The sequence below is a fragment of the Dasypus novemcinctus genome, chromosome 30, assembly GCF_030445035.2.
Source record: "Dasypus novemcinctus isolate mDasNov1 chromosome 30, mDasNov1.1.hap2, whole genome shotgun sequence".
NCBI classification, from domain to species: Eukaryota; Metazoa; Chordata; class Mammalia; order Cingulata; family Dasypodidae; genus Dasypus; species Dasypus novemcinctus.
In genome coordinates, this window is record NC_080702.1 from 23,918,658 (window position 1) to 23,943,380 (window position 24,723).

Sequence of the window (24,723 nt, forward strand, 5' to 3'; positions counted from 1 at the left end):
GTTAAATGAAGAAAATGTTTATTGATTTTTTGCTTGTTTGCTTGTTTTTTTTCACATGACATGTGATCTACTGTCTATATATACATATAGAATTTTTCATTTACAATTATTTTGGCACTCCAAATATGCATCCAACTGCCTCTTATCTCCAAGTTTTCTGATGCAATATAATAATCTTCTTGAGACTTTGTTGTAAGAGATGAGTGATTTCTTCCTTGTTGCATTCAAGCTTCTTTGTATTTGGGATTCTGATGTTTGAAAATAATGTGTCTCATTGGGGATCACTCTAAATCTATCCTACTTGGTGTTCATTGAGATCCTTGGATGTTTATATCCATCCTTCATTAAATTTGAGAAATGTTTACCAAATATTTCTTCAAATATTCCTTCCACCCCTTTTTGTCTTCTCTTTTTTGGTCTCCCATAATCCATATACTGGTTTACTTTATTGTGTTGCATAGAGCTGTTAGACTCTGTTAAATTAACTTCATGCTCTTTCATCACGTTCCTCACCTCGATAATGTCAATTGTGCTATCTTAAAATTTGCTGATTCTTTCCTCTGTCATCTCCAATCAACTTTTAATCCCCTCCCAAAAATGCTTTTTATGTGTTTTTGTGTGTGTGGGGGGGTGGCATGTGTTTTTTCATTTCAGCTCCTATATTCTTCTGTTCCTCTTTTTTGGAATTTGTATATCTTTATTAAACTATTCTTTTTTAATATTTCAATTTCCTACTTTTTTCAGTTCTTTAACACCCTGAGCAAACTTAAGACAGTTTTAAAAAATTATTTGTCTCTGAAGCGGATGTGGCTCAATTGATAGAGCATCTGCCTACATATGGTAGGTCCAGGGTTTGGTATCCATGGTCTCCTGACCCATATGGTGAGCTGACCAATATGCAGTGCTGCCACATGCAAGGAGTGTGGTGCTGCACAGGGGTGTCCCCCATGTAGGAAATCCTCACATGCAAGGAATATGCCCCACAAGGAGAGCCGCCCTTCATGAAAGAAGTGCAGCTTTCCCAGGAGTGACACTGCACCCAAGGAGAACTGATGCAGCAAAATGACACAATAAAAAGAGGCACAGATTCCCAGTGCCACTGACAAGAATGCAGGCAGACACAGAAGAACAAACAGCAAATGGACACAGAGAGCAGACAATGGGGGTGAAGGAGAGAGAAACTAATAAAAATAAATCATAAAAAAAATTTGTCTGGTAAAGCCTCTATCTGGTATTTCTCATTTTTTTCTCTCACTTTATTTTCCTGTAATTGGGCCATTTATTTCAGATGTTTTTATGTCTCACCATTTTTTAGTTGAAATCTGGACAATTTAATAGTTTAATATGTTAACACTTGAAGTCAGATACCCCTTCCTCACAGGGTTTGCTTTCTTTATCTCATTCATTGTGGGATTCTATTGCTGATTCTATGTTTAGTGATATTTTCAAACTATGCCATATATCCCTTCACATACATAGTTACTGAAGTCATAGTTCTTTAAGCTTATATTTGGCTTGTGTTATGACAGTGGTTTCTTTGTATACTAGAAACTAACAATAAAAAAGTAAGAGAACATCTTTCCTATTCTTATGAATTGCCTTTGTACTGACACTTTTCTTAGCATTTATTCAGCCTTAATTTGAGCTTCAAAACATCATAATAAACATGTTGCACTCCATTCAACTCTGAAGAAAATTGAATGGTGCTTAGGGATCTCCTTTGGATTGTAGTGGCAGATTACTACAGATTTGGGAATAATACTTAATTCACAACCATCATGTACCTGGGAAATCTGCTAATTTCTTATAGTGTTCAGAGAAAGAAATGACTCTGTAACAGGTGCAATCTGCCTTGAAAGTTGTCCCTCTGCTTGTTAGACCAAGGAATATAGTAGAACAAATATGATAGGGTTATCCTTGTAAGACAGGATGCAGAATTCAGTCCTAAACTGAGAGTCTCAGGAAAATATCTAGGTTCTAGCTTAGGGCAATGTGTTCTTTGGATGAGAAATGGTAGCTGATGGAAACACTATCTTAGAGCTCTTCTAGCATTTAGCAGGAATCCCTGCAAACCTGATCATCAAGCTGTCCACTTGATCAAGTGATCATGTAGTATAACAAACACAACTGAAATGAAAAGCCTGCTTTTATTCACCTGCTGCAACAAGTTAAGCAAAACAAAACAAATCAATACAAAAAAAAAGTGTTAGCTCCCAAATGTTCCTTTTTTCTCCCCCACAGACTGACATGTTGTGAGAGTCAGATGAAGTGAAGGGGAGGCATAGGACTCATTTCATTTCTAAGGAGTCTCAAACAAAATGATTCTGGCTTTTTATGGACCTTGGGGAGGGTGACTGGAAGAGTAGAGGGAGAAGGGCTAGGAGTGGTAAATTATCAAATTTAAATGTAGAAAAGTGCATTAACCAAAACTCTAGATAAAGAGTTCTCAAAGGAGATTCTTTAGGAAGGCCTGTGCTGATGGTACTCCCATGAAGACACCTCTCAATGGAGAGACCAGGCTTAGGAATGAGGAATTCTTGTCATGTGAAATCAGGGACCTTTCTGCTCCAGACGGGTGTCCTTGGAGACTTCCATTCCTGGCCTTCAATTATCTTGAGTTTTTAAAAAAAAAATCATATTGAATTTCTAATAGTAATTTCTAGAGGATAATTATCCATTCATCTTACTGTTTCCTTGAATAGCATTGTATGTTTCATACTCATCACCAGCATAGTGTTTTAATTATGCTATAACTATAACAGTATATTTTATAAAATCTGCCCAGTTTTCTTATTCATTTCATCAGGACTGAACTCTAGAAGACCCTCTTTGGCTGACTCACTTCTAAGAGATTTATCCCAGAATGAAGTTGATGCAATGAGAGACTCACGACTCTACACATTTTCCATAAAATGTAAACTCACAAAAGCAGTCACAAGAAGATAATGACATGGTTTTATGCTCTTTGTGCTGGTAGCTTAAAAGGTTAAATATCATTAAAGTTCTTTAAAAAAGTAAAAATTAAGAGAAATGCACTCAAATTTCTGAGGATAGATATTATATTTATTAATAAACAAAATCTTGTTTTCAGCACAAACCTTTGGTGATGGTGCTTACCATTTTTACAAGTGGAAAATTTGAATACTTGACATAGAGATGAATATACAATGGGAAGAACCTAACAAATATCCCCATTACAGTCTTGTAACAATGTGAAAAATATTAAGTAAAAGGGGCAGTTTTCTCTAATGCAGATTAATCTTCAAATATACTTGGAGGAAATGGACAGTTAGACACTAATCTTCTGCAATCCCCATTCCCAAGTAGAATGACACTTCTAATCTCTATTCAAGAAGATCTAACTTTGTTAATGATGTACTTCAATCTTTCCAAAGTATAACAGATTTTCAAATGCTCCTTCTATTCTGAGTGAGCCACTTGAAAATAGGAATTCCATGGCCTAATATGGAATCCTGTAGAACCAGGCTCTATCAGGCTACAAATTCAGATTGCCAAAAGAAATTAAGCATCATACTGCCACACAAATATTATTGTTGGTTTGCTTTTCACTTGGATATATTTTCATTCTGTGAAAAAATCAGAGTGTTTTTCTGTTCTTCATTAATTAGCATCTTCTTATGATGGCTATTTCATCTCTGACTTTCTAGAAATTTGTAGAATCAGGGTTCATTAGACATGGCAGTGACCCTGGTAAGAGAGACTAGCTGTTTGCCTGATAGTTTACAGCTGCCCATGTGGAGAAAGGAGAGCAGCTAAACCTGGAAAGAAATGAGCTCCAGGAGAAAGACAAGATTTCTCCCAGCCTACAGCTGATATTGGAGAAACCTGGGACTATGAAGCCTTAAGAAGAATAGGAAGCCTGAACACTTGCAGATGCTGGCAGCCATCTCGTTCCAACACAATGCCACAGACTTTGGTGTGCAAAGTAACTTAGGCTTTATCACCTGGTAACTGTAAGCTTCTACCCCAAATAAATACCCTTTATAAAAGCCAAAAGATTTCTGGTATTTTGCATCACCTTCCTTTTGGCTGACTAATACACAGGGGTTTAGGCATATAGCTAAAGCTAGGTTTTTCCCCAAGTGTGATCCTGAATTCTTTCCTGAGAGTGGTGGTCTCTACATAAAAGACTGTAGAAACTCACAATTAGTATTCTGAATTTGAAATCTAGAATACACTTCCTCATTTATTCACAAAACATATATTCCCCAAATAAAATATCTAGGAAAATTTTGTGATAAATTCTAATGGAAAGTTTGGCAAATAACGGGAGAGACAGAAAAAATCCAATAGGGGTAGAATGGGAGAGGTAGATTATTGTTCTATTCAACCTCTGTCTGCTTGGCCTCCCTGGAATGTTTTCTTTTTCTTCCCTATATTTCTAAATAAATTTGTATTGAATTATATCATACATATATAAACAATAAGTGTTCAGTAAAAGTTGAAAACTTACAAAAAACATTCATATCCTAATACAGGACTTCTATACTTCATCATCACCCTATTTTGCTGTGAAACATCTGCTTCAAACTATGAGAGGATCGTCAAAACAATACTACTAAATATAGCACATCTGACATTCAATTGTATTTTTCTCCAACCCTTGTGAATATTAACACTCTGTATTCATATTATATATTTGGTATAGTTCAAGAGAGTACATTATCTTATTTCTTCTGTTAACTGCAGTCCATCTTCCACCACAATATAACCTGTATTATACAATGCCATATTTTATACAATCCATTTAAATTGTATATTCAATGGCTCTCATTTTGCTCATAGAGTTGTACTGCATCACATCAGGTAATTTTAGAATATTTTCACTACTCCAAAAGAAAAAATAACAAATCTCCCTTTTTGTATTTTTTTCAGTTTTTTTGTCTTTATGTCTTTTTTAATATTACATTTAGAAAAATGAGGTCCCCATATACCCACCACTCCTCTCACCCCACTCCTCCCCCCATAACAACAATCTCCTCCATCATCATGAGACATTCATTGCACTTGGTGAATACATCTCTGAGCACTGCTGCACCTCATAGTCAATGGTCCACATCATAGCCCACACTCTCCCACAGTCCACCCAGTGGGCCATGGGAGGACATACAATGTCTGGTAACTGTCCCCACAGCACCACCCAAGACAACTCAAAGTCCCGAAAATGCCCCCACATACATCTCTTCCTCCCAATCCCTACCCCCAGCAGCCACCGTGACTACTTTCTCCATACCAATGCCACATTTTCTTCGATTACCAATCACAATAGTTCATGACTAGAACATCGGTAAGTCCACTATAATCCATACACTATTCCTCCATTCTGCGGGCCTTAGAATGGTTGTGTCCACTCCCCATCTATATCAAGAGGGGGCTTAGATTCTCCTGCTTGCAGTTGTAGGCACTCTTGGCTCCCTGGTGTGGTGGTTGACCTTCTTCACCTCCCTGTTAGCTGGCTGGGGTAAGTCCAATAAACCAGAGGGTAGCAGTTACAAGTTTGTTGAGGCTCAGGGCCTGGCTATCACATGGACAGTCCAGAAATTCAGGTCTGCTGGGTATACACTAAAACTAAGCACCAACTATAGATCCAGTAAAAGTAGCAGGAGAGGCTTGTGAACTCAGATTACATCTGAGTCCAGCTTCATCACACTCAGGAACACAAACTCCAAAGTAGGGCCAACTGACATGGCATTGAACTTCATCTGCCATAACCATAGAACCTGTGGGTCTCTGTAGCCCTCAGAAGAACCTATACCTGAGGTTGTATCAACATTATCTGTCTCTGGACTCTGCTGAGGTGTGCATAAGCACGACCCCTACGATAACCTCCTTTTTGGAAACTCATAGCCATATAAACTCATTTGTCCTTTCCATTTCCCCCTTTTTTTCAGGTTGAAAAGCACTTTTAACTCTTGGTATTATATGTAGAATGGTTTGAGTTGACCTTTTTATTCAAGGTCATTTTCTAGTTACATCATCAGCTGGTACTCGGTAGTAATCCCTCGGCACCAGGGAGGCTCATCCACAGGAGTCATTTCCTGCATTGGAGGGAAGCAATGCATTTCCATGCTGAGTTTGGCTTCAAGAGTGGCCACATTTGAGCAATATGGAACCTCTCAGGAGGTAACTCATAGGCACCCTGCAGCTCTAGGCCTTCTTTTATTTCAGGTGCACAGGCTCACAAGCATAGTCATTACTATCAAGGGCTCATTGTTGGACCTTCCTTCATTTTTGGTCTTTGCAATTGCACTTGGGGTAATGTTGCTGTTCCTTTAGGGACTGTGATAGAGCTTCCCTGGTTAGGAACTCAGCACATCCTCAGTTGTTGTTTTTAATTGTAACCCCTATGAAAATATTCAAAGATTTTTATGTACCCTGGATATATGCTCTGGAGAATTCCCTGCCAACCATGTGTCCCCTGTCAATAACATCCCACACCAGTATTCCTTCCCTGCCACTGTTGAACCTCTCTGTGATCCAAAACTTCTTCAAAAATGAAGTCCAATATATTGCCAGGTTCCATTAATAGTGAAATGGAATATAGTGATGAGTTTAAAGGTTAGCTATAGAATACATATTAATTTAGAAAATTTAAGGTAAAAAATAAATTGGGGTATCAAAAAATTAAAAAATGCAAAAGCTTTGTTTTTGATGTTTTGCCTTCCATCACTGCAATAAGCGTTGCCCTGTATGCACATTGGCAAGGCAACTTCTTCCATCTTTTCCTCAGTGTCTAGGTCCTTTCTTTTTCTTTTTTTTCCCCTAGGTATTAAGCTTGTCTTCACAAAAGTTTTAGATCACAATAATTCATATATACAATATACAGTACTCCCACATATCCAACATAAAACCCTTTTCCTTTCCACAGCAATAATCTTTTTACATATTCATACTCTAGTTACTGAAACTGATGTACAGATATTGAGACAATAGCTTTCAAACAAGGTAACATTTGGGCTTACATTGCAGTTTATATTTTATACTACACATTTTTCTAAGTTTTTATTTATCTTATGTTTTACATTATGATTTATATTTTAGCCTATCAGCCCCTATACATTTTTGGTGTAATTTAACATGTTATATCCATCCATGCATAATCTTGTGGAACACTTCTATTGCCCACACAGTTACATTAATTCCATCCATTCAATACCTCTTCCCTGCCCTCCCCCCTCAGGGCCCACAGTGACAGTCAATCTTTATTGCTTGAAGGGCCATGTTCAGAGATATTTGCAACAATGTTAAGGGCTTGACATGCTTGACTGCCCTAACGCATTGGGAGCCACCATTTCTCTTCAAAGATACAAGTCCCTCTCTTTGAGAACATCAGTCCTCCCCAGGATGTGGGTATACCTTCACTCTCATTATATGGGTCTCTATCCAATGATATAATATAAACCACTATGACAAAATGAGCACTCACACACTCCCTAGAAGCATGTCCTGCATCAGATTATCCCCTTTAAGCATCATAAACAGGTAACCTTCCTTATTATATTTTTGAAAAAGTTTTCTCAGCTTTATACTCTCAACCAAATATCTGACAATCTCCAATGTTCATATGTTCCCCCAACCTCCCCACAATTTCTTGGGCAATATTACCCACCCTCCCATCCCTAGCCCCCCTCAAGACCACAAAGCCCCACCCAAAGGTATCCCCATGCCCCCATTTTATCCCTTCCTTTTACAAATACTTACCTCCAGCTTATTATAGATTTCACCCAAGTAGGTGACAGCTTACATCCTTCGTTTACCCCCCAATTTCCTTTAAGCCTGTCATCCAGTCTCTAGCTCTCTGAGGCAGCTTGGTTTACTTATTTCATATCTTTGAGGTCATGTAGTATTTGTCCTTCAATGCCTGGATTGCTTCATTCAACATAAGGTTCTCAAGATTCATCCATGTTATCACATGTGTTTGCAGTGCATTTGTTCTTAAAGCTGAGTAGTATTCCATTGTATGTATATATCATATTTTATTTATCCATTCATCTGTTGATTGGCAATTGGGCTGATTCCAACTTTTGGCAATAGTGAACAAGACTACTATGAACATTGGTGTGCATATATCAGTTTGTGTCTGTGTTTTCAGATCTACTGGGTATATACTGGGCTGTGGAACTGTTAGGTTATAAGGCAAATCTATAGCTAGTTATTTGAGAAACTGCCAAACTGTCCTCCAGAATGGCTGGATCCTTCTGCATTCCCAGCAACAGTGGATGAGTGTTACCATTCCTCCACATCCTCACCAGCATGTGTAGTCTTCTTTTTTCATAGCTGCCAACCTTATGGGAGAAAAATGGTATCTCATTGTAGTTTTGATTTGCATTTCCCTAATAGCTAGAGATTTAGAGCATTTTTTCATGTGCTTTTTAGCCATTTGTATTTCTTCTTTGAAGAGGTATCTGTTTAAATCTTTTCCCCATTTTTAAAATGGGTTGTTTGTCTATTTATTTTGAAGATATAGGAGTTCTTTATATATGCAGGTTTAAGTCTCCTATAAGATATATGGTTACCACATATTTTCTCCCATTGTGTAGGCTCTCTTTTCACTTTCTTGACTAACTCCTTTGAGGTGAAGGAGGTTTAATTTTGAGGAAGTCCCATTTATCTATTTTTTGTTTTGCTGCTCATGCTTTCGGTGTGAAGTTCATGAAGTCATTTCCTATTACAAGGTCCTGTACATGTTTCCCTGCACTACTTTCCAAAGTCTTTATGGTCTTGGCTCTTATATTTAGGTCTTTGATCCATCTTCAGTTGATTTTTGTATAAGGTGTGAGTTGGTAATCCTCTTTCATTCTTTTACATATGGATATCCAGTTCTCCAGGCACCATTTATTGAAGAGGCTGTCCTCTCCCAGTTGAGAGAGTTTGGTGGCTCTATCAAATATTAAATGACCGTATATTTGAGGATCTATATCAGAACTCTCAATTCAGTTCCATTGGTCTGTGTGTCTCTCCTTGTGCCAATACCATGCTGTTTTCACTTCTGTAGCTTTATAGTATGTTTTGAAGTCAGGTAGTGTGGTTCCTCCAATTTCATTTTTCTTTTTCAATATGTCTTTGACTATTCTATGCCTTTCCTTTCCAAATAAATTTCATAGCTAGGTTTCTACTTCATTAAAGAATGCTGCGTTGATTTTTATTAGGATTGCATTGAATGTGTAGATCAGTTTAGATAGGATAGACATCTTTATAATATTTATTCTTTCTCTCCATGAACAGGGAATATTCTTCCATTTATTTAAGTCTTCTTTGATTTCCTTGAGCAGTGTTGTGTAGTTCTCTGTGTATAAGTTTTTTACATCTTTAGCTAAATTTATTCCTAGGTATTTGACTTTTTTATTTACTACTGTAAAGGTATTTGTTTCTTGATTTCCTCCTGAAGTTGCTCATTATTGGTGTACAAAAGTGCTGCTGATTTTTGTGCATTGATCTTATAACCTGTGACTTTACTAAACTCATTTATGAGTTTTAGAAGCTTTGTTGTAGACTTCTCAGGGTTTTCTATGTATAGAATCATGTCATCTGCAAATAATGAATTTTTGACTTCTTTCTTTCCAATCTGAATGCCTTTTATATCTGGTTTTTGCCTCAGTGCTCAAGCAAATACTTCTAAGACAATGTTAAATAGAAAAGGTGATAATGGACATCCTTGTCTTGTTCCTGATCTTAGAGGGAAAGATTTTAGGATTTCTCCATTGTAAACGATGTTGGCTGTGTTTTTTTCATATATACTCTATCATGCACAGAAAATTTCCTTGTACTCCGATTTTTGCAGTGTTTTTATCAAGAAAGGGTGCTGTATTTTTTCAAATACTTTTTCTGCACCTATATATATAATCATGTGATTTTTTTCCTTCCATCTGTTTATATGGTGTATAACGTTAACTGATTTTCTTATGTAGAACCATCCTTGCATACCCAGAATGAATCCCACTTTGTCATGATATATAATTCTTTTCATGTGTTGTTGCATATGTTTAGCAAGTATTTTGTTGAGGATTTTTGCATCCACGTTCATTAGAAAAATTGGTCTGTAATTTTCCTTTCTTGTGGTGTCTTTGTTTGGTTTTGGTAGTAGGGTAATGTTGGCATCATAGAATAAGTTAGTTAATGAACCTTCTGTTTCAATTTTTTGGAATAGTTTCAGCAAGATTGGTGTTAGTTCTTTCCAGAATGTTTTGTAGAATTCACCTGTGAAGCCTTCTGGCCCAGGGCTCTTCTTAGTTCGGAGGTTTTTAATGACTGATTCTATCTCTTTACTTGTGATTGGTTTGTTGAGATCATCAATTTCTTCTTTCATCAATATAGGCTGCTTATGTGTTTCTAGGAATTTGTCCATTTCCTCTGAATTGTCATTTTTGTTGTAATATAGTTTTTCAAAGTATCCTATTATGATAGTATTTATTCCTGTGGGGTCAGTGGTGATATCTCCTTTCATATTTCTTATTTTGTGTATTTGTGTCTTCTCTCTTTTTTTCTTTGTTAGTCTTGCAAAGGGTTTGTCAATTTTATTGATCTTCTCAAAGAACCAGTTCTTGGTTTTGTTTATCTTTTCAAGTGCTTTTTTTCTATTTCATTTAGTTCTGCTCTGATCTTTGTTTTTTCATTTTTCCTTCTTCCTGTGGGGTTACTTTTTTGTTTTTATTTTTTTACTGATTCCTTCAAGTGTGCAGTTAGTTCTTCAATTTTAGCTCTTTCTTCTTTTTTGATGTATGAATTTATGGTCATAAATTTCCCTCTCACTATTGCTTTTGCTGCATCCCATAAGTTTTGGTATGTTGTGTTATTATTTTCATTAGTTTCAAGGTAGTTATTAATTTCTTTTGAGATTTCCTTTTAGTCCCATTGTTTTTCTAAAAGTGTGCTGTTTAATTTCCATATCTTGGCATGAAATCTATGCCTCTTGCCCTTGCTGATTTCCAGCTTCACTTCACTGTGGTCAGAGAAATTATTTTGTATAATTTCAATCTTTCTGAATTCATTGAGCCTTTCTTTGTGGCCTAGCACATGTATTATCTTGTAGAATGATCCTTGTGCCCTTGAGAAAAATGTATATCCTGCTGTATATGGATGTAATGATCTGTTTATGTCTATTAGATCCAGCTCCTCTAATATCGTGTTCAAAGTTTTTGTTTCTTTATTCTCTTTTGAGATGTTCTGTCCAATGGTGATAGTGGTGTATTAAAGTCCCCCTCTATAATTGTAGAGACATCTATTCTTTCACTTTGTTTTTCCACTTTTGCCTCATGTATTTGGAGCCACCCTTGTTAGGAGCATAAATATTTATGATTGTTTTTTCTTCTTCAAAGATTATCCCTTTCACAAATATGTAGTGTCCATCTTTATCTTTCACAATTGTTTTGCATTTAAAGTCTATTTTGTCTGATATTAATAGAGTTACTTCTGCCTTTTTTTGGTTTTTGTTTGCTTGTAAGATTATTTTCCAGTCATTCATTTTCAACCTCCTTGATTCCCTGGGTTTAAGATGGGCTATGATGTGGACCATTGACTATGGGGTGCAGCGATGCTCAGAGATGTACTTAACAGGTGCAATGCATGTGTCATGATGATGGGAGAGAGTGTTGCTGTGGGGAGTGGGGGGTGGGGGGGTGGGGTTGAATGGGACCTCATATTTTTTTAATGTAATATTTTTAAAAAAATAAATAAAAATATTCAATGAAAAAAAAAGAAAAAAAAAAGATGTGTTTCTTGTACAAAGCACATAGATGTGTTGTATTTCCTTATGAAATCTTCCAGTCTGAATCTTAGGCAGGTAAGTTTAATCCATTGACATTCAGTGTTATTACTTTCAAGGAATTATTTATGTTAGCCATATTTTCTTTGGACATGTGTTTGTCATATTTTGTTTGTTTGTTTTACTTCTCTTTTTGTCTTTTTTGTTGCTCTTACACTCTCCTCCAACTCTGCCTCTTCCGTTTTTTCTTTCTTCCTACAGAACTCCCTTTAGTATTTCTTGAAGGCAGGGTTCTTATTGGCATACTCTTTTAATTTCTGTTTATCTGTGAATATTCTGAACTCTCCATCACTTTTGAATACTAGCTTAGCTGGGTAGAGTATTCTTGGTTGCAAAATTTTTTTCTTTTAGTACCTTGAATATATCATATCACTGCCTTCTTGCCTCCATGGTTTCAGATGAGAAATCAGCACTTAATCTTATGGAGCCTCCCTTGTATGTGATGGTTCTCTTTTCTCTTGCTGCTTTTATATATATATTTTTTTCTTGAGCTTTAGATAATTTGACAAGTATATGTCTTGGGGTAGGCCTGTTGGGATTTATTTTTGGGGGAGCATTGTGCTTCCTGGACATGTACATCTATCTCCCTCAGTAGATTTGGGAAGTTTTCAGGCATTATTTCCTCCAACACCCCTTCTGTCCCCTTTCCCTTCTCTTCTCTTTCTAGGGTGCCTATAATATGTATGTTTGTGTGTTTTGCATTGTCATTCAGGTCCCTAAGTCCCAGCTGGATTTTTTCTATCTTTTTATCAATCAGTTCTACTATCTGTTTGATTTCAGATGTACTGTCTTCCACGTCACTAATTTTCTCCTCTGCCTCTTCTAATCTGCTGCTATTTGCTGAGAGTGTATTTTTTATTTCTTGAACTGTGGTGTTCATCACCATCATATTTGTTATCTTTTTGCATGTGTCTGCAAATTTCTTCTGTATTCTCTCCAAGTGTTTCCTCCATATTGTTAAACTCTTCCTTTACTTCATTAAGTTGGTCTCTAATATATGTTTTGAGATCTTTAATTACTTGTCCAATGTTCTGCTCCTCTTCCTGGATTTTAGTTTATTCATTGGATTCAACCATGTTTTCCTGATTATTGGTTTGGTTTGTAGTTTTTTGTTGCTGTCAGGTCATCATTTTTTCTTGACAGGTTTAATCAGTTCTTTAGCTTCTTTGTCTAGTCTTGGGGATTAATTAGTTGCTGTTTGTGTGTAAGTGTTATGTCTTCTCTTTGTCACTTTGTTATTCTTACTCTATTTTTCTTGTTGCTGGCTAAGTTCAAGTTCACTTTGAAAGAAAATATTAGGGCCAGGGAAAACAAAATGAGTAAGAAAAAAAAATGGATAAAGTAGTATTGGTAATAAATGTTAACAGAGCAACAATGCGAGTCTAGGAGAATGGATATTAGACTCATGTAAGTTGTGTAGAGTTATAGCAGTATGTAGAGTTCCTATAATGAGACAGTCAACTGAATATGGGGAGGAAGATAGTATGAATTAGAAGGCCAGTATTTTCATGAGAGAGGGAAAGAGAAAAGAAAGACAGTAATATCAAGAGTGGATAAAAGACAGAAAACAGAACAAAGGTATGAGGGCCAAAGAAAGGTTGTTGGAATGTAAGAGAAACAGTAGATGATGGAGGATAGAAAGATGTAGGGGAAAGGTGATAGTGTAGGTGGCCATAATCAATACACACAGAAAAGAGGAAATGGAGGATGAGGAAACACAGCAAATGTGAAACACTCCCTGCAGCACCTATTATATAAAGAAAATAAAATAAAAAAGAAGAAAAAGGGAAGGAAAAAAGAGAAAAGGGGGGGCAGAGAAAAGGCGGGAAACATGCAAGAAAAAGCAAAAGAGAAAAAATCTAAATAAATGAAAAAGGACTTTGGGGGATAAAATGGGAGAAAAGACCAGGAGACAATGCAATAGAAGCAACCATGACAAAAAAAAAAAAAAAAAAAAGAACCAACATTTTAAGCCAGGAATCCACTTTGGAGTTAAATAAAATGCTTAGGGATCTGACATTCCCCCTTTCTCCTTTCCTCACTTCTCTCTCTCCCAGGGCAGCAGAAAACCTGCCTGAGTGGTCTGGTAGGAGATTCAAGTGGGTCCTTGTTGAACCAATTCAACACAGAAGACAATGACTCTTTATTTCCATTGTGAGAGCACCTACACCTCACCAGAAACCCCAAATATGCTATTGGAAGCTCGGATAGCACTTCCTACAGTCCCTCCCCTTTAGGTGTGCTAGGGGAGGTCTAATTAATTTTCTGACTCCACCTTCTCCCAGATCAAGCTTCCTATCCCAGGACGTTTAGGTAAATTGGGCTTTCTCAGCAGATTCACCTCTCCTTTCTTCCCAGACTCTCCCCAAGTCAGCTGGTACACTCCTCCAAGCTGAAGGAGAGAGAGAGAAAAAAAAAAACAAATGAAAAACCAAAAACCAAAAACACAGAGGGCTAGGGTAATCAAGGACCTCAGATGGACCTCAGGGCACCGTGGATTCGGGAATAGGAAGTCCATGATATTGCAGACTCAAGGTATGTGAGTCTCTTCAACATGGGCACCTAGGTTTAGGGGATAAAGACTTGGGAACCACCCATCCAGTAAACATGGGGTTTGGGAACACTGCAACACAACAAAGGTTTCAGAGATCACTGCATAAAATTCCACCTCTCACTAGAATCTCTTCTGTTGCTGTCTCACCAAGTTGACATCCAGACACCTCCTGCCCTGCAAGCCCCTGAAACAGTCCACTCAGTGTTTGGGAACACTGCAGCACAGCAAAGATTTCAGGGATTGCTGCAGCTGGGCCACCAGCCCTAGGGGGAAGGGTTCCTACTACAACTCCTGACCTCCGCATCAGAAACCCAAAATTCCACCTCTTGCAAGAATCTCTTCTATCACTGTCTCACCAAATCGACATCCAGACACCTCCTGCCCTGCAAGCCCCTGAAACAGCCCAGTCCATCAGGACTCTGACCCTACTCAGCCACTTCTTTGCAGGAGAGATTATGAGGTGCCAACAAATCTGCTTTTATTGTACCTTAGAGTTGATATTAATATCTTATTTGGCATTGCTGTAAGAAAATTACAATATTAACATTAACTATCATCCATGTTACTATTTGTTGTAGTTTTCCCATGTATTAAAATATTTTAACAAATTGTAAGAGTAGAGTATTCTTATATTTATAATATTAACCACAAACTTCATCCACCACCAATATCACTGTTACATATTCCTTAGATTAGTCTCTGGCTTAATTTCAATTGACATTTACAACCACAGACTTTCCCTTTAGCCACAAACACATTTTCAAATCTGCAGTGTTATTTATACTCACTAAAATGTGTTTCCATCAACTCTTTTCATTTCCACACTTCTATGATAAACTATATAAAAATTCTATATACCTTAAGCATCAGCTCTCATTCTCAGTCCACACTCTATCTGTAGGTAACTTAGACTCTAGACTTTGTATCTCTTGGTTTACTCAATGTATTTAGTTCATATTAGTGAGACCATAAAATATTAGTCATTTACTGTCTGGCTTATCTTACTCAACATAATGTCTTCAAGCTTCATCAATGTTGCACAAATGCATCCCAATTTCATTTCTCCTTACAGCTGAATAGTATTCCAATGTGTGTATACACCATATTTTGTTTATTCATTCATTGGTTGATCCCTGACCATCAACAAGAATTTATATCCTACTGTTTAGAGTGCATGCAATGTTCTGTATATGTCAATTAGATCTAGTTTCCTTTACCTATAACACAAGTGCTCTTCCTTTATTGATCCTCTTTCTATACATTTTGTCTGTTGCAGAGAATGGTGTATTGAAGCCTCCCATATGATCATAGAGGAATCTATTTCTCCACTAACTTTTACCAGTGTTTGCCTCATGTATTCTAAGGCAATGTGTTTAGGTGTGTAAATATTTTTAATTTGATTTTCTTCATATAGTGCCACTTTTATTAATAAATGTTTTCCTTCTTTGTCTCTTACAACAATCACATTTAAATATATTTTGTCTGATATTAATATATTTACCCCAGCTCATTTTTTTATTACATTTTGTGTGTAAAATAATTTTCCTAATTTTAATTTGCTAACTTTTGTGTCATTGTTCTAAGGTAAGCCATTTGTAGACAGCATACAGATGGATCATATGCTTTATTCATTCTGCCAAGCTTTGTTTTTTAATGGTGGAGTTATTACACTAAAATTCAATGTTTTTCATGTAAATGCAGTATATAATTCAAACAGCTTATCTTCATGCTTATGTGACAATTTCATATTACTTATGAAATCAATAAAATATATTGATTATTTTTTTAAACTGGTCTGTTCCTCTGGGTGTGATAACCCTTTGATTGTATTAGATTCAGTTGAGAAGTCTGATTAAATGGTATTAAGATTAAGGCTTTTATTCAACACATCATTAAAGTATGACTCAACATTGAGTCTTGTCCCTGTTGGTTGGTTGAAACAACAGACTCTGACATGACATTTATTTCTTCAAACATTTCTTCTGCAACTTTTCTCCATCTATTCTCTGTCTGGGACACCTCTGATGTGTATGCTTTTGCCTTTTATCCTGTTTTTCAATTCTCTGATTCCCATCCCAATTTATTCCATTTTTCCTATCTGTTCTGTGTGGTTTCAGATGTCCTATCTTCTAATTCAATAATTTCTTCTTATGCCTGTTCAAAGCTGCTGTTGTATGATTCTAGAGTACTTTTAATTTCTTCTATTATGCATTTCATTTTAATACGAGCTATTATTTCTATATATGTTTACAATTTCTTCTTAATGATTACCTTTTTACTTCTTAATATCCGTTCTCTCTTTAACCATACTTTCCTTCAATTCCTTGAATTTATTTAGGAGATTTGTGTGTTTACCATTGATTAGCTGTCTTAAAACCTCTGTGTCTTAAGTGGTTGTTGCTGTTTCTTTCACCTTGGCTCTGCCATGTCTTCCTAATTTTTAGTATTGCTTGTAATTATTTCATTATGTCTAGGCAACAGATTATGTTGGTGAATTTACTCTGGTTGTCTATTTCTCTATTGTCTTGTAGTTTTAATTCATGACTCACCCTTGAATTTTGTTTCAACTTATTCTAAGTCTTCAAAACTGTGCACATTAAGTTGTCAAAATAGGGCCAGAGACCCAAGGTCCTGGGACTTGAGAAACTTAAGTTGTTTTTGGTCTTCCTGCAATTTTCCAGGATGACAGCAGATGATGCTCTTCAGAAAATCTTTCCCTGGAGGTCTCTGTTTTCACATCAATTAGTCCATTTTTCTGGTCTAGTCAGAACCAAGATTCAAAGAAGCATGTGATGGTCAAACTAGATGAGAGAATCCACTCTCTGCCATCCACCACACTTTCCCTATGTGAAGGGAGAAAGACACCTGTTCTTCTTTCTTTTGGTTGCAGTAATTCACAGTCTTTATCCAGTCTGTTTTTCTTGAGGGAGGAGGATGAGCGCTATTATCAGCTGCTAATAAAAGAGTATAGTAAATCATGGCTTTTGTTTGGCTTCTTTATCTCTCTGCCCCTTCTCTCTTGGAAGATGCACAGCCCTCTCCTGCAGTCTGCAAATTTCCAAAGTAGATCCCTTGGACAACATTTTTTTCCCCCTCCCTCCATTGTTTTTTAAGAGAATTGAGCCCTGTCTACCTACTCCAACATCATTTACCTGCAATGTGCTAAAATTATGGTAAATGATTAAACTACATGTGATTTCAATTATTTTAAATTAATTGACATTAGAGCTATAGCCCAAGTAATATTCCAGGTTGATCAATATAGCATGATTGAATGCCAAAAATAATATTTTGCTTTTTCTAGAGGAAGGTTTCTATAGAAGTCAAATAGACCCTAATTGTTGAATGTGTTGCTGAATTTTTCCAGGTCCTTAATTGTTGTGTAATCATTTTATCTTCAATTGCTGAGAATTAGATGTTGAAGCACCAACCTTAGTGAATTCATCTTTTTCTCCTTTTATACATGTTTTTTCCTTGATTGTATTCATGAATTTATCGCTTTGTTGTTGTCTATGTATTACCACATACACATCTAACATTATTGACCAAGGATATTGACTTTTATTATATGAAGGACATTTAGAAAACTTACTCTCATTTAGATCTCTTTATGCTTCTTGTGTTTAACATGTAATTTTCTTAAATATATCATCTGTATTAATTAATTATCACATCTTATTGAGTGATTATGGTTTCATCCATCAAGTTTAATTTAAGAAACTCTCGAGAAACAGAATAGTATATATACACGTATTTTGCCCATACAAATACTCTTCTTTTTATTCTGAACATTTCAAGCTTTATTCTGTTAGCATCTCCTTTCTGTTTTGAAATTTTCCCTTACTCCTTCTTTATGAGTCACTTTTCTAGCAATAAATTTTCAGTTTTAATTTGTCTGACAATTATTTTATATCTTTTATACTTTTGAAACTTACTTTCACTAGGTAAAGAATCTGTGGGTCAGCTTTTTTAAAAATGTATATCCACCTAGTTCCCCCAGTTTCAGATTAAAGAAATCTACTGTTATTTGAAACTGTGCCTCTCTACAAATAATGCACAATTTCTATGGCTTCTTTTAAGATTTTTAAAATTTGGTTTTCAGAAGTTTAATTTTGATGTCTTCATATGGAGTATTTCCAGGGGGTTCCTCTAATTGGGTCCACTAAGCATATTGGATCTCTTGTGCCTTGCAAAACATAGGCATTTTTCGGTAAAGTTTTCCAAATATATTTTCAGTTCTTATTCTCCTTTCCTTTGTGACTCTGATGAAGTGTATATTAGCTGTTTACATTGCCCATAGATTTCCGAGATGATAAATAATTTCATTCTACTTTCTGTTATTTTAAATGAGTAAATTCTATTAATCTGACCTCCAGTGTACTGATTCTATCCTCTGTAATCTCAACTTTACTACTAAGCACATCCTGTGAAATTATTATTTCAGTTATGTTTTTTTATTTCCATAATTACATTGCTTTATTGTTACATTAAAATTTTTTTATATCATTACATTAAAATATGAGATTCCCACATGCCTTGTGCCCTCCCCTCCCACACTTTCTCATATTAACAATGTCCTTCATTAGTGTAGTATATTTGTTACAATTAATGAATTCATGTTGAAGTGGTATAATAACTACAGTTTACATTAGTTTACACTTTGTCTCACAATTTTGTAAGTTATGGCAAAATGTACAATGACTTGTTTTTTAAATATTCTTATTATTTTATTTATTTTATTTGGCTACTTTTTGGCTTCATTTTTGGAGAGGATTTGGATCACAGAAGGATCACAACTGTGGCAGTAGAGTGTCCTTATTACAGGGTACTGGTGATGGGGGTATGTGTGGGGAAATGTGCACCTGGTGCATACCTCTAAGGCACATGAATGTGTTGGAAGTGTACAAAGGAGATTGTTTCAGTGGGTGGAGAACTACACAATAACCAAAAAAATATTGAATTCCCATCCTGAGGAGTAATGCTACATTCTCCATGTACTTGGGACTATGCTTAGTGAAGGAAGGAACTTGATATTGATGATTATACTTATGAACCTTTTCTGTGAAATTGACACACAGCCTGGCATTATGTATTGCCTAAGAATTACTTCCTGAAAGCCTCCTTGTTTCACATATGTGGCCCCTCTCTAAGCCAAACTCAGCATATAAATTCACTACCTTCAGCCTGACTTGGGAAATGACTCCTAGGGATAAGTTTCCTTGGCATTGATGGATTACTACCAAGCACCAAACTAGCAATACATCTGGAAAAAGTCCTTGACCAAAAAGGGGAAATATCAAATACAATTGAGTGTTCATGGTTAAGAGATTTCACAGTGAGTCAGGAGGTCATTCCAGAGGTAATGCTTATACATGTTACAGCAGGATATCATTGACTGCCACAGTAAACAGTGTCTCAAACCCTGGGACTCCTGAGGGCTCTAGAGATATCTAGACACTTCAAGAAGGGTAGACAAGCTCAGGTACTTGGCATCCTCTCAGGGGCCTTACTTTGGAATTTATTCTCCTTAGTCTAACAGATTCATTTATAATTTTCATAAATGTGCATTCTCTGCCCGTTTTACTTGAATCTGTATTTAGTACTATACTTGTTAAATATATGTCCCAGAAACTTAAATCTTTGGTCTATTCATATACCAATTGAGTCCTGAATCTCAGCAAAGTTGCAACACCTACTTTCCAGGTCATTGGCCTCACCCAGGGCAAATAACAAGGGTATAATGATGGACAATGATTATCCCAAGCAACAGAGAGTGTCTGTAAGTTCAAGCAAGATAGTTCCATCTATCTGCCTCCTGGTAGCTAAGCCCCTCATAAACCCCTCTCAATCAGAAACAGACTGGGCATCATCATCCCAAAATCTGCCAGGTTGGAGAATGAACAGTGGACTAATGTACACTTATTTTTATTTTCTTATAGATGTATTATTATTCTAGCAATGGGAGAACTTTTATCATTGTTATAAAGGCAGTGTCCACCAGAGGTTCTGAGTGAAGAGAGGGGGAAGAATAGGTGTAAAATGAGGGTGTTTTGGGGACAGTAGAATTGTCCTGCGTGACACAGCAATGACAGATACAGGCCATTATATGTTTTATTATAATATTTAAAATTTAAAAGAAAATAAAGAAAGAATGTAGACACTGAGGAAGAAATGAAAGAAATAGTATTGCTACTGTACATACAGGGCAACACCTATTACCATAATGATAGGCAAATGTTACAAAGAAAGTTTTATGATATTTTTCATTTTTAATACTCCAATTTATTTTTATTTTATTTTAAATTTTCTAAATTAGTATCTATTCTATTTCTAATTTTTAAAACTGTCACTACTATTTAATTTTCTAGTAATTGAATTTGGCGATATATCAGGCTTCATTTTTGAAGAAGTTTTGGACCACAGAGATGTTCAAATATGGCAGGGGAGGAATCCTGCTGTGGGGTGTTATTGATGGGAGACACATCGTTGGAAGAGAGTGCTCCAGGGCATGTATATAAGGTACATAAAAATGTTTGGATATATGTTGGGTATTTTCATAGTAGTTACATTTACAAATGAGAACTGAGGGAGTGGTGAGTTCCTAGCCAGGGGAGCAATGTCACCTTCCCCAATGGAACAGTAACAATCCACCAAGCACACGGGCAAAGACCAGTGAAGAAGGATGTTCCAATGCTGATTCGTCGATACTGATGACTATGCTTATGAGCCTGTGTGCCTGTAATTTGAACTAGGCCTAGAATTGCAAGGTGCTGAAGAGTTACCTCCTGAAAGCCTCCATGTTGCTCAAATGTGGCCACTCCCTAAGCCAAACTCAGCATGTAAATGCATTATCTTCCCTCCACCATGGGACATGACTCACAGGGATGAGCCTCTCTGGTGCCAAGGGATTACTACCAATCACTACCTGGTGATGCAACTAGAAAAAGACGTTAAATAAAAGGGTGGAATGGTAAAGACAAATGAGTTTATATGGCTAAGTATTCAAAAAAGAGTCAGGAGGTCATCACAGTGGTTGTACTTAAGCACAACTCAGCAGGATCCCAAAGACAGCCAAAATAGACACAACCCCAGGTACTAATGCTCCTAAGGGCTACAGAAACACATAGGTTCTACAGTCATGACAGCTGGCTCTGGAGTTAATGCCTTATCAGTGGGCTCTACTTTGGAATTTGTGTTCCTGAGTGTGATGGAATTGGACTCAGATGTGAACTCTCTACACAAGCCTCTCTGTCACTTTTACTGAACCTGTGGTTGGCACTGTGGTTGGTGCATACCCAGGAGACTTCAATCTCTGGACTAGCCATGTGACAGCTGGGCCCTGAGCCTCAGCAGATTTGCAACTCTTATTCTCTGTTTCACTGGATTTACCCAGGTGAACTAACAGGGAGGTAAAATTGTCAACCACCACACCAGAGAACCGAGAGTGCCTACAACTCTGGGCAGGAGAATCACATCCATCAACCATGTGGGATCTAAGCCCCCTCTCAATATAGTGTTGGACTGGACATCACCAACTCAGGGTCCACAGGATGGAGGAATTAAACATGGATCAGAATGAATTTACTGGTATTCTACTATAGAACTATTGTGGCTAAAAATGGAAGAAATTGTAGCATTGATCTGGAGTAAGTGGCCATGGTGCTTGCTGAGGGCAGGGAGAGGGAAGAAAGATGAGATACGGAGGTATTTTTGGGACTTGAAGCTTTCTGAAATGATATTCCAGGAACGGATGTTGGACATTATATATCCTGGCATAACCCACTGAATGTACTGGGGGAGAGTGTAAACTACAATGTAAACTATAATCCATGCAGTACAGTGGTGTTTCAAAATGTATTACTAAATGCAATGAATGTGACACAATAATGAAAGAGGTTCTTGATGTGGGAGGAGTGAGGATGGTGGAGTGTGGGATATGGGGGAACCTCATATTTTTTAGTGTAATGTTTTTTGTGATCTATGTATCTTTGAAACAAGACAATTTAATTTAAAAAAAAGAAAAGAAAAGAAAGAAAATAATTCTTAATGTTTTGCAGCAGCTACTCAAACCTGCCAGAGCTAAGATAGCACAGGAGCAATTTGAATCTTTTTTCCAATGTCTTCTTGAATATTGACCTTGGTTTCCAATAGAGGGGAGCCTGGATTTCTGAGACTGGAAAAAGGTGGGTGAGAAATTGAACTATCATCGTGAAGTAGGAAGACAGGTTACTGTTGAACATTTAGCCCTCTTGGGCTTAACTAAATTTGCCCTTGAGCAGGTATAATTGGATTCCTGGTTCTTTTTTTTTTTTTTTTTTTTCACTTTTTTCTTCTTTATTTTCTTTTAAATGTTACATTAAAAAAATATGGGGTCTCCATTCACCCCCCACCCCACCCACCCCACCCTTCCCACATCAACAACCTCTTCCATCATTGTGGCACATCCAAAGCACCCAGCGAATACATTCTGGAGAACCACTGCAGCACATGGGCAGGTGTGCCTTTTCCAGCACCTTCAGCCCCTGAGGCTTCCAAAGAAGTACATCCTAAAGCCTATGTACTTGAGAGAGATATCTCCGAGTGTGATCATAATTTCATTCCCCAAATGCAAAAATGTTTAAAAGAAGCCTTAGAGTAGGGGGCTATATCAGCCAGTTTGGACCCATGATATTAAATCTTCAACAACATCCTGCTCATGAGCCCCTTCCTTATAATGTTTTTAAAGAATTAAAAAGGAGTACATCTCATCTCTTCCTCCCGTTCCCCACACCCAGCAGCCCCCATGGCTACCGTTCCCACACCCATTTCACATTTCCTCTGTGGACATTGGATTGGTTGTGTCCATTGCACACCAGATGTGGAGGCGTTTTCGGGACGTGGAGTTGTCCTGGATAGTGCTTCACGGACAATTATGGGACACTGTAGATCCCCCCAGGGCCCACTGGATGGAACGTGAGAGAGTCTGGGCTATGATGTGGACCATTGACTATGGGGTGCAGTGATGCTCAGAGATGAACTTACCAGGTGCAATGGATGTATCACGATGATGGGAGAGAGTGTTGCTGTGGGGGGAGTGGGGGGCGGGGCGGTGGGGTTGAATGGGACCTCATATATTTTTTTTAATGTAATTAAAAAATAATAATAATAAATAAATATTAAAAAAAAAAGGAGTACAAATGACAATGGAATGCACTCCTCCTATACAGAGCCTTAAGAAATGCTCATGCTATGACACCATTAGATTGGAAAATGTTTTTTTAATTGACTTTGTAATAATATTACATTAAAAATATATATATGAGGTCCCATTCAACCCCCCCCCCCCCCAGCAACACTCATTCCCATCATCATGACACATCCATTGCATTTGGTAAGTACATCTTTGGGCACCTCTGCACCTCATGGTCAATGGTCCACATCATGGCCCATACTCTCCCCCATTCCATCCAGTGGGCCCTGTGAGGATTTACAATGACGGGTGATTGCCCCTGAAGCACCATCCAGGGCAGCTCCATGTCCCAAAGATGCCTCCACCTCTCATCTCTTCCTGCCTTTCCCCATACCCATCAGCCACCATGTCCACTTTTCCCAATCCAATGCCACCTCTTCTATGTGGATATTGGATTGGTTGTGTCCATTGCACCTCTATGTCAAGAGGAGGCTCAGATTCCACATGGATGCTGGATGCAATCCTCCCACTTTCAGTTGTAATCACTCTTGTCTCCATGGTGTGGTGGTTGTCCTTCTTCAACTCCATCTTAGCTGAGTGTGGTAAGTCCAATAAATCAGATTGTAGGTGCTGGAGTCTGTTGAGGCTCAGGACCTGGCTATCACATTGCCAGTCCAGAGATTCAAATCCTCTAAATATATCTTAAACCCCAACACTAACTGCACCTCCAGCACATTAGCATGAAAGTCTTATGAAGAGAGATCCCATCTGAGTCCAGATTCATCACACATAAACACCATTTTAGATTGGAAAATGTTAGTCCATACTCTCACTACACTAGCTCAGTACAGCATTTGGTTAACTGAGTATTGCAAACAAGCTGAACAGCAGCACATTCATAATCTTAATTATCAGATTCCTGTTACTCTTGAAGCTCTTCCTGATATAGACTAATTTGCCACTAGGCTCAGCCTCAAGCAGATCAGAGGTTGTTTACTCAATGTTCTGAAATCACACAAAAGGAATGGAAGGCAGTGCCAGAAAGTAAATGTCCTCAGAAATCTTTCACCTCCATTAGACAGGTGCCCATGAGCCTTATTGGATTTTATAGATCAGTGTGAAGAGGCTATCAATAGGCAGATAGACAATACTCAGGCTGCCAGATATTACTTATGCAGCTAGGTTATGAGAATGCTAATGCTGATTGTCAACAGGTTC